The sequence below is a fragment of the Lygodium microphyllum genome, chromosome 8 (assembly GCF_053477565.2).
Source record: "Lygodium microphyllum isolate KBCC chromosome 8, Lygodium_microphyllum_v1.1.10, whole genome shotgun sequence".
NCBI lineage: Eukaryota > Viridiplantae > Streptophyta > Polypodiopsida > Schizaeales > Lygodiaceae > Lygodium > Lygodium microphyllum.
The window spans coordinates 100,710,757-100,720,313 of NC_141142.1; positions in this window are offsets into that span (position 1 = coordinate 100,710,757).

Below are 9,557 nucleotides of genomic sequence, written 5' to 3' on the forward strand. Positions count from 1 at the left end.
TAGGACATGGGAACGGCCAGGCTTAGTGACCACTTCAAAGTTGAACTCTTGGAATAGTAGCAACCATCTCATCAGTCGTCCTTTAACATCTGCTTTGTTCATCAAGAAGGACAAGGCTTCATGATCCACATAGAATTTGAAATGCATTGACAGTAGATAGTGCCAAAACTTCTCTAGTGCAAACATCATTACCAAGCACTCAAGCTCTGTCACTGTATAGTTCCATTCCCTATCAGTGACCTTTCGGCTTGCATAATATATTGGTTGATCTAATTTAAAAGGACCCTTTTGACATAGGACATCACCTAGCCCTTCAACTAAAGCATCTATGTGCACATGGAACTCCTTCATCTAGTCAGGAGGTTGTAAGATAGGTGCTTGGATAAGGCACTGTTTTAGGGTATTAAAGGCCTCTTCACAGTCATCAGTCCAAAGGAAATCCGCATCTTTCCTTAGAAGCTTGTGCAGAGGGGCTGCCTTGGTTGCAAAATGTGCAATAAATCTTCTGTAGTAGCCCACATGGACAAGAAATCCTCTCAATTGCTTGAGGTTTATTGGTGTTGTTAAGGCGGCAATCTTCTCAATCTTTGCAGGGTCTGTTGCAATCCCTTGTGTAGAGACAATATGGCCAAGAAGAACTCCCAAGGAGATGCCAAAGACACATTTGTCGGGGTTGAGCGAAATCCCATACTCTCGGCATCTGTCAAAACATTGCTATAGGTGTCCCCATTGCTTGCGAATTAAGCTATAGACGCACAAGTCATCAAGATACACCTCAATAAAATCATGCAGATGATTCTGGAAGGCAACCATCATTACTTGTTGGAAGGTGGCACGAGCATTACAGAGCCCAAATGGCATCACTCTATAGGCATAGGTCCCCCATTCTGTGGTGAAGGTTTGTTTTGGATTGGTCCTCTTCTGCAATTTGGACTTGGTTATATCCGCTGAATCCATCCAAGAGGGAATAGAGCTCATGGCCTGCCACTATGTCCAACACGCTGGTCTGTAAAAGGGATAGGAAAATTATCATTCTTTGTCTTCAAATTGATCTTTCGGAAGTCGACACATATTCAAAGTTTCCCATTCTTCTTGGGTACTAACACAATGGGAGAAACCCATTCATTGTTAGCCACGGGATAAATGAACTCTGCTTCAAGAAGTTTCAATAATTTAGCCTTCACCAAAGCATAATAATTAGGATTCATATGCCTTTGTCTTTGTCTTCTTATAGGTTTGGCATCAGGCTCTAGGTCAATGCGATGTTGGCATACTGTGGGATCAATCCCCTTTAGGTCTTTATATGACCAAGCAAACACATCTAAGTTCTCTTTGAGTAGGTCTCGAAGGACCATTAGTTCTCCCTCTGGAAGATTGAGACCCACTTTTAGGTGACGTTCAGTACCATCAGTATCCAAGAATGTTACTTGCCTTTCACCTTCCACTTCGCAGATAAAGGTCCCACGAATTGCTTCTGGATAGAGGTCTGACTCTTTCAAGAGAGTAGTATCCTCATTGATGTTCCGCTAGAACCAGTGTCCTCCTTCTGAGCAGATGACTTATTTGTCTATTGAGGTTGTTGAAAGGGTATCAGAGCTTTGTTTGCTTCTATATGAGTAGTAATTTCTTCTGGACTTAGGAATTCATCTTCCGAGGATGCGTCCAGGAATGTCATATAACACAGACCTTCTAGAGGCCATGGCTCTAAGGGCTTTGGCTTCTGTTGACAAGGAGTATCATCATCATCTTTTCTCTGGACTGAACGGTTAGGGCGACAGGAGCCATCGGTGAACTTAATTTTTATGCTTCTAATCCATTGCTTATACAGATTCTGCATACTTTGTGGTCCATTGATCAACCCAAATTGAACCATGGTCAGTCCATCCAACACCTTGAGATCTTTGGCCTCTGAGGTCTCTGTAGGGACATCAACAAGATCATCCACTATCAGAGGAAATTCTTCATCTGCACTTTCATAACCTACTTCATTTTCTTCCTCATCATTTTCATCCTCTTCCTCTAGAGGCTCTGTCTCTGCTTCTGTAGAGGCTCTATAAGAGAAGAAGAGATCTTCTACATCTGCATTTGCTTCTGCTTCTGTCACAGCTTCTGACTCTGCTTCTGGCTCTGGCTCTAACTCTGTGTCTGTGTCTGTTACTGTCTCTGTGACTGTCTCTGTATCCGCTATGTCTTTGTTCTGCCTCTGCTCTGTATCTGCTCTGTATCTGTACTGTCTTTGCTCTGTCTATATTCTGTATCTGTTCTGCCTCTGTTCTGTCTTTGCTCTGTAACTGTATTGTCTCTACTCTGTCTCTACTCTGTATCTGCTTTGTAATTGTACTGCCTCTGCGCTATCTCTGCTCTATAACTGCTTTGCCTTTGTATTGTCTCTGGGACTGTCATGTAACAGGGAGAACAGTACATCCATGCTTCTATTTCACTACCAGAGGCGATTTTAGAAGTTAATCCTAGTTGATGCAGGAGGTATTCTACCATGGACAAGGATTTTGCTTCCCTTGGCAATTGGCTTACAATGCCCACTATTAGGGACTGTGCCTTTTTTTTCTTAGGAAAGATCTTCTTAACAGCCTTTTCGTCTCCTATTATACCATCTGTTACCTCGTTGGAGGAGTCAGTTATGACTTCAATGGATGTGGATCCATTGCCTTTTTGCGATCCATATAGCTTCAACACCACTTTGTTGGGTCCTTTGCCTAGGGTCAGGGTCCCTTTGAACCAATCCATCCTGGCTCTTGCTTCAAAAAGCCAAGGTCTTCCCAACAGTAGAGGGTATGAGGTCCCATAAGAATTTGGTTTGACCACTAGATATGTCAGCCAATAGTCTCTTCCTGCAAGGGTGTTTTTTACATATGGGAGAATGCCCAACTGTTTAATTCTGCTTTGGTCCGCCAATTTGATAAGCCACTGTGTAGGTTGAGTTCCTTGCAACCCTAAGTCCTTCATTGTCGCATTCGTCATTATGTTTACTGATGAGCCTCCATCAATCAATGCATCTGAAATGAAGCATCCTTCTATCCATACACTAATCTCCGGGGTTCCACGATCTAGGAAGGCATTAGCCACATCTACTTCCTTTACATGCTCCGGGGCCTTATTGGTCTTGATCGTTGTTGAAGGAGAGATCCTTAGTCCAGGTCTTCTTGTCAAGATGCTTTTGAATTATTTTCGGTAGCTGGGAGACAGCATCAACAACTGTCGGAATGTTAAGTTTGGCTTAAAAGTGTCTAGGTCTTTGACCAAGTCATAATCTTTGATAGGATACACAAGCTTCTCCAGCCTGCCGAGAAATGGGGTTACACCCATTTTCATCTTTCCTTTTTCTTCTAATAATTGCAGCATCAGCACTTCTTTTGTTTCTGGAGGTGCTTCTATCTCATCTATCTCCTGGACCTTTGGTCCTGTCTCTGGGACTATCTCTACAACTCTCTGTAGCATTAGAGCGCTCTATACTGCACTGTTATGTCCTGTACTGCTCTGTCCCTCTGTTGGCACATTGAACTTCACAGTCTTGATAGGAGAGTTATTTTCATTCTGAACAACTGGTTCCTTCTTCTTGGTGCGCATGACAATAGAAACTTCCAACTCCACCAAATTGGAGGCAGGCTCTTGTACCTTCTATTGGCTATCATTGCCATTGGCCTTTACACGGGCTGGACAGATAGTCCTTTGCAATGTGGCCTTCACCTTTTCATCGACTGCATAAGGGCTTGTAATCCACAGATCTAGGGTTTGGATAATTTAGGGAGATATGTCCCTTTTCTCCACACCTATAACATTCCACCTCTGATCTCTAACCACCGCCAGACTGTCGTCCTTTGTAACTTTGAGAGGGAAACCTCCTTGGACTGAAATTAGGACCAAACTCCCTAGGCTTTGGTCCAATATCCTGTGTTGTCATTTTGGATTCCAATAAGTTGAATCTTGCATTTTCATCCTTTTGTCTTCGTTCATGCATCTCTTTCAGAGAGTGAATATCCTCTGTATGGTTCTTTCGCGAACAGTAGGAACAGAAGGCTCCAGGAATGGTTGGTTTTTGGGTACATTCAGTGGCTAAATGTTCTGTTGATGACACGTTCCGCACCATGTATTAGAGAGCATCACATCTCTTCCAGCTCCCACAGGAGTGGATATATTGGATGTATTCACCTTCAGCGTCTGTAGCTGCTCTGTAATCACATCCAGAAGCTCTTTCTTGATACTTGCAACTGAGTTGGATAAGTAGTTCTTCATATTTTCACCTCCTGAAGTGCTTGTAGTAGGATTTTGGGAAGCTTTTGTAATTACTGCATAAATTGGTTGGGTTGATCCAGAAGGTCCTCTGTTTTGGTTCTGATTCAAAGCTCCTGTTGAGACTTGGGGTTGTTGGTTCCAGTTGGTAGGATTCCACTGTTGTTGAATCTCCATTGGAGGAACTGTTTAAGGCCACTGTTGTTGTGGTTGAACCATCATTTGAGGCACTATCGTGTGTGGTGACCATAGTGGGTTAGGTGCATTATACTACGGCACTGTTTGCATCTGGGGATAGGGGTAGGGAATTGTCCATGGGACTGCATTTGGTGGGTATACCATTCCTGGCATGGGAGGAGGTAAGACTCCTCTTCCTAGAGACATTGATAGCCTTGCTTCAACTTCATTATACAATCTTGCACCTTCCATTGCAGCTTGCAGATTGACTGGTCTTCTCAATTCCACAAACTTGTGAACTTCTGATTGTAGGCCTCTAAGGAACACTCCTTTCTGGATACCTTCGTCCAAATGATGGTTAGTCCATCTCTTCAGGATGGATTCCATTCGCGAGACATAAGCTTCTACTCTTTCTCCAGAGGACTGACTTAGGTTCATGAACTCCTCTCACATCCGCTCTTCAAAAACTTCACGCTTGAATTTAGTGAGGAAGGCCAACTTCAGGTCGTCCCATGTGCCAAAAGTTCATGTTGCTTGTCTCTCATACCACTAAAATGCCATGCCCTTGAAAGTGGCAAGGAATATTGCTAACCAATGCTCAGGGGTTCTGGTATTATTAGCCACACATGCTACCATAAATTCTGCTACATGAAGATTAGGGTCTTCATTGTACTCTCCCTTAAAAACTGGCAATGGGACTACATTTGCTGGCGTCACTTTTAGGACGAATCTGACTAGTAAGGGGACCTTGAGTCCCCATGGGGACTTTTGTAAAGAGTTCTTTTAGGATGTCAAAGGAGGCTTCTATTGTGCGAGCTTGTTCTCAGATTTGATTTTTGCTTTCTCTCTTCTTATGTGCCTCTGGACTCCTTCTAATGCTTGTCTCTTGATTGCATCATTCATCATGGGCTTGGCTCCAACCAGTTGGTCTGTACTTAACAGGATAGTATCAGAGAGGGGCTTTAGTCCTCTCTAAGGGATTCTCTGGCCAATTGTAACATGTCCACCTATTATCTTCAGGACACGTCTTAGCAGTCCATCGGAAAGGATGTCTAGAAAGCTCCGCCCGGCACTCCCATGGAATATTACGGGGTTTGCGATCTAGAACTTTTCACGTCTACCACGTAGCGGAAGTATTCCGGACGTTCCCACTTAGGACCGACCTGAATTAGGGTTTTCCCTATTGGTCATTTCCTAACGGCAACTAGCGTCGAACCCAAGCAAACTACTTTACGCAGAAACGCCAGGTCCGAAGCGGATTCATGCTGCACTTGGTTCAAGGAGAATGGGAAACGAGAGGGATGCAAAGCTCAACCTCTCTGCCATAAGGCATAGTCCTATTCCATTTCCCTAAAACAACGTAAATCAGGATCAATTATAACTCTAGGTTAGCGCTTTTGTTGTTCTGTTTGTTGACGATCTTCTGGATGTCCATCATGATTTGAGAAAAGTTCTTGGCCAACCAGGAACCCCCCATCCATAGGACAGACCTATGGCCCAATCCACCGCACTTTCCTCGGATTGTTTTAGTTATTTAATTACCTAACACATTCAGTTGGACATGTATCAATCAGATTCCTTAATTAGCCCGTTAGGCACTGGTTCCTTCAAGTAATCATATCACTTGACATAGAAAAACAATGTCAAACAAGTTCCTTGTTAACAGGTTATCATATTTATCTTGGAAATACATAAAATCTAGCACGTAGGCTTATCCACAATCTGCTCGAAGGCTATCTAGCAATCCACAAGGATCACTAATCCAAGTTTCTGCCCGTAGACTAGTATGCGGGGCTTGAGATCCAATCCAGAGTCACGTTAGCCTCTTGTGTAGGGCCCGAAAGGTGAGGGATTTCGGCTAGAGCCCCCCCTGGCACCCAAGCGTCCTCCTACTCCAAGTAGCGCTCAACGGAGGGACCTCTCGCGGCGGGTTCGGTCAAATTTCTCGGTGCGGTTAACAACCCCCTTGGTTAGGGTCAGGCAGGCAGTCGGGGGTAACTGAAGCTGCCTCTCCCTTCAGGCCTTCAACTTGAAGTATTAGATATCCATTTATCCTTTAATTCATTGATCAAACAAAGCAAAACAGTGCTCTTAAATCTGTAACAAGCACAAACATTTCCATTGGCCGTTTATTGTTGGCCAAGTGCTAAGGAGTGAATCCTTCTTTTCGAATGCATTCAGCACACTCGATTCGGGATGACTTGCGACTTGGCAAGATCCCCTTTATCCTGGGTTAGGGCCGTACCCTATTAACCCGACTTGGTCAATATCTTAAGTTCATATGCTATTCCAATTTATTGGTTTATCCTTTGCTCTAAGCAATTATCTTTACCCCAGAAAGATACTATATTAGTACGATTATTCATCCTCTTGCAAGATAACTTGCGTAAGAATCTGCCAACCTCATTCCGAGAATTGGCCATTCCCTTGTGATCCAATCACAAGATCATACTGTCAAGATTGTGGGAGAGAAGGAAGGAGTCTCACTTGTAGCTTTCTTGCTTGCACAATGGGGGAATACGCACAGAGGTGGAGGCTGAAAACAGTTTTCCTCTTCTTAGTTGTGTAAGCCAAAAGAACTCTAGTACAAAGAAATAGAAGAGCCCTATATATGGGTCTCAAACCAAACTCAACTAACTAAGGTGGCATACTAACTGAGCCACGAACTAGAGTAGATAAGGATAGATGTCATGTAGCTATTATTCATGGGCGGTGTACCAACCGCGTCTACAACTGACAAGTCAGTGACATAAATACACAACAGTCACCCTGGCGTATCACGAGTGGAGCTCGATATCTTAACACTCCCCCTCAAGCTCAATCCCAATTCCTGCACACCAAGCAGGTCTCTGAACTTGCGCAGCTTCTCTACGCCCAATGCCTTCGTGAATATGTCAGCTACCTGATCCTCTGTGCTGACATAAACTAGATCAATAAGACCTAGTAAAACCCTCTCCCGCACATAGTGATAATGCACCTCAATGTGCTTTGTTCTAGCATGATAGACTAGGTTATTTGCCAAGTGTATACTACTCATGTTGTCACAATAAATGACAACTGGCCCATCTGTAGGCTGATGCATATCATAAAGTAGCTTATGCAACCAAGTTACCTCACATGCAACCATTGCTGCACCCCTGTACTCAACCTCTGTGCTTGACAAGGCAACTGTAGGCTGTTTCTTGCTGCTCCAAGTGACTGCAGCACTCCCAAAAGAGAACACATATCCACTGGTAGATCGTTTATCAGAAATACTACCAACCCAATCAGCATCAGTGTATCCATGCAACTGTATATGAACCCCAGTCTCATAAAATAGTCCATACTGCAATGTGGACTTCACATACCTGAGTATGCATCTAGCCACATCCAAATGTGGTTTCCTTGGAGCCTGCATAAACTGACTTACCAATCCAACAACATAGCTCAAATCTGGCCTGGTAATAGTCATATAAATCAAACTTCCTACTATGCGTCTGTACATAGTAGGGTCTTCTAGAAGCCCACCTGCATCTGTGCTCAGCTTCACATTCTACTCCAAAGGAACTGAAATAGGCTTACAGCCTGTCATCCCATATTTGGACAGCATGTCCAATCCATACTGCCTCTACAAGAGCTGTATCCCACTTGGTGATCTAATCACCTCAATGCCCAAGAAATAACGCAGCTCTCCCAAATCCTTCATCTCAAACTTCTGCTTCAATAGCATTTTCACATGAAGGATATCTTCATCACTGTTACCTGTCATAATCAAATCATCAACATAAATGACAAGTAGCATGATACCTTTCTCTGTTTTTCTCACATAAAGTGAGAAATCTGCCTTGGAAATCTGAAAGCCAATAGTGACAAGATACTGTCCTATCTTGTCAGACCATGCTCTGGGTGCTTGCTTTAAGCCATACAAGGCTTTCTTCAACCTGCAAACAAACTCAGGATGAACAGCATGCACATAACCTAGTGGCTGCTCCATATAGACCTCTTCTTGCAAATCACCATGCAAGAAGGCATTCTTTACATCCATCTGATGTAAAGACCATCCGTTTGATGCAGCCATAGCAATGATTGCTCTTACGGTTGCCATCCTTGCAACCGGACTGAATGTTTCTTCATAGTCAATGCCATATGTTTGTGCATACCCCTTGACTACTAATCTTGCCTTGTATCTGTTCACAGAACCATCTGCATTGTGCTTCACCTTATAAACCCACTTATAACCAATTGCATTTTTACCTTTAGGCAAAGGTACCAATTCCCATGTAACATTTGCTTCCAAGGCATCCATTTCTTCATCCATGGCTTTCTCCCATTTTTCTTTTCCCATGGCTTCCTCAAAAGAAGTGGGTTCTAGTTCCTATATCACTTTAACCATATATGCATAGTGAATGGCTGTAAATCCATCATATTTCAGCCTATCCACAGGATACCTAGCTCTGGTAGACCTGCGCAAAATAGGTTCACTCCTAGGTGCTCTCAAAACATCCCTGGTCTTCCTTACTCCAGGTGTAACAATAGAAGGAATACCCAACTCATCATCAATGCTCTGTTCTGAGCCACTGGATTCACCATCCACATAAGAGTGACCTGCATTCACATCAAACATGGGCTGATCAACCTTCTCTTTTCCTTTTCGTGATACCTGCATACCACTATTTGTATTGCTTTGAGAAGATTCTCCTGATCTCAATCTGCCTGTCCATGGCGAAGAATGTGAACCACTGCTAGAGGACGCTCCAGGTCCACTAATATTTTGTGACTGCTGCTGTGAATACTGTGCAGCATTACCATTTTGTGCATCTACATCATCAATCACATTTACTGGTTTATACCAGCTACTCATCTCATCAAAAACAATATCTCTGCTCACTGTAAACTTACGAGTAGAAGGGTTATAGCATCTACACCCTTTTTGCTGCAGAGAGTAACCAATAAAGATGCACTTCTCAGCTTTTGGATCCAACTTGGATCTCAGCTCATCTGGCACATGTACATAGGCAATGCAACCAAAAATTTTCAAATGAGAAATATCTGGTTTCCTACCAGTATACCTCTCCTTTGGAGTCATCCCATGTATTGCTGCAGTGGGAGTCCTGTTCATTATATAGACTGCTGTAGCAACTGCTTCAGCCCAA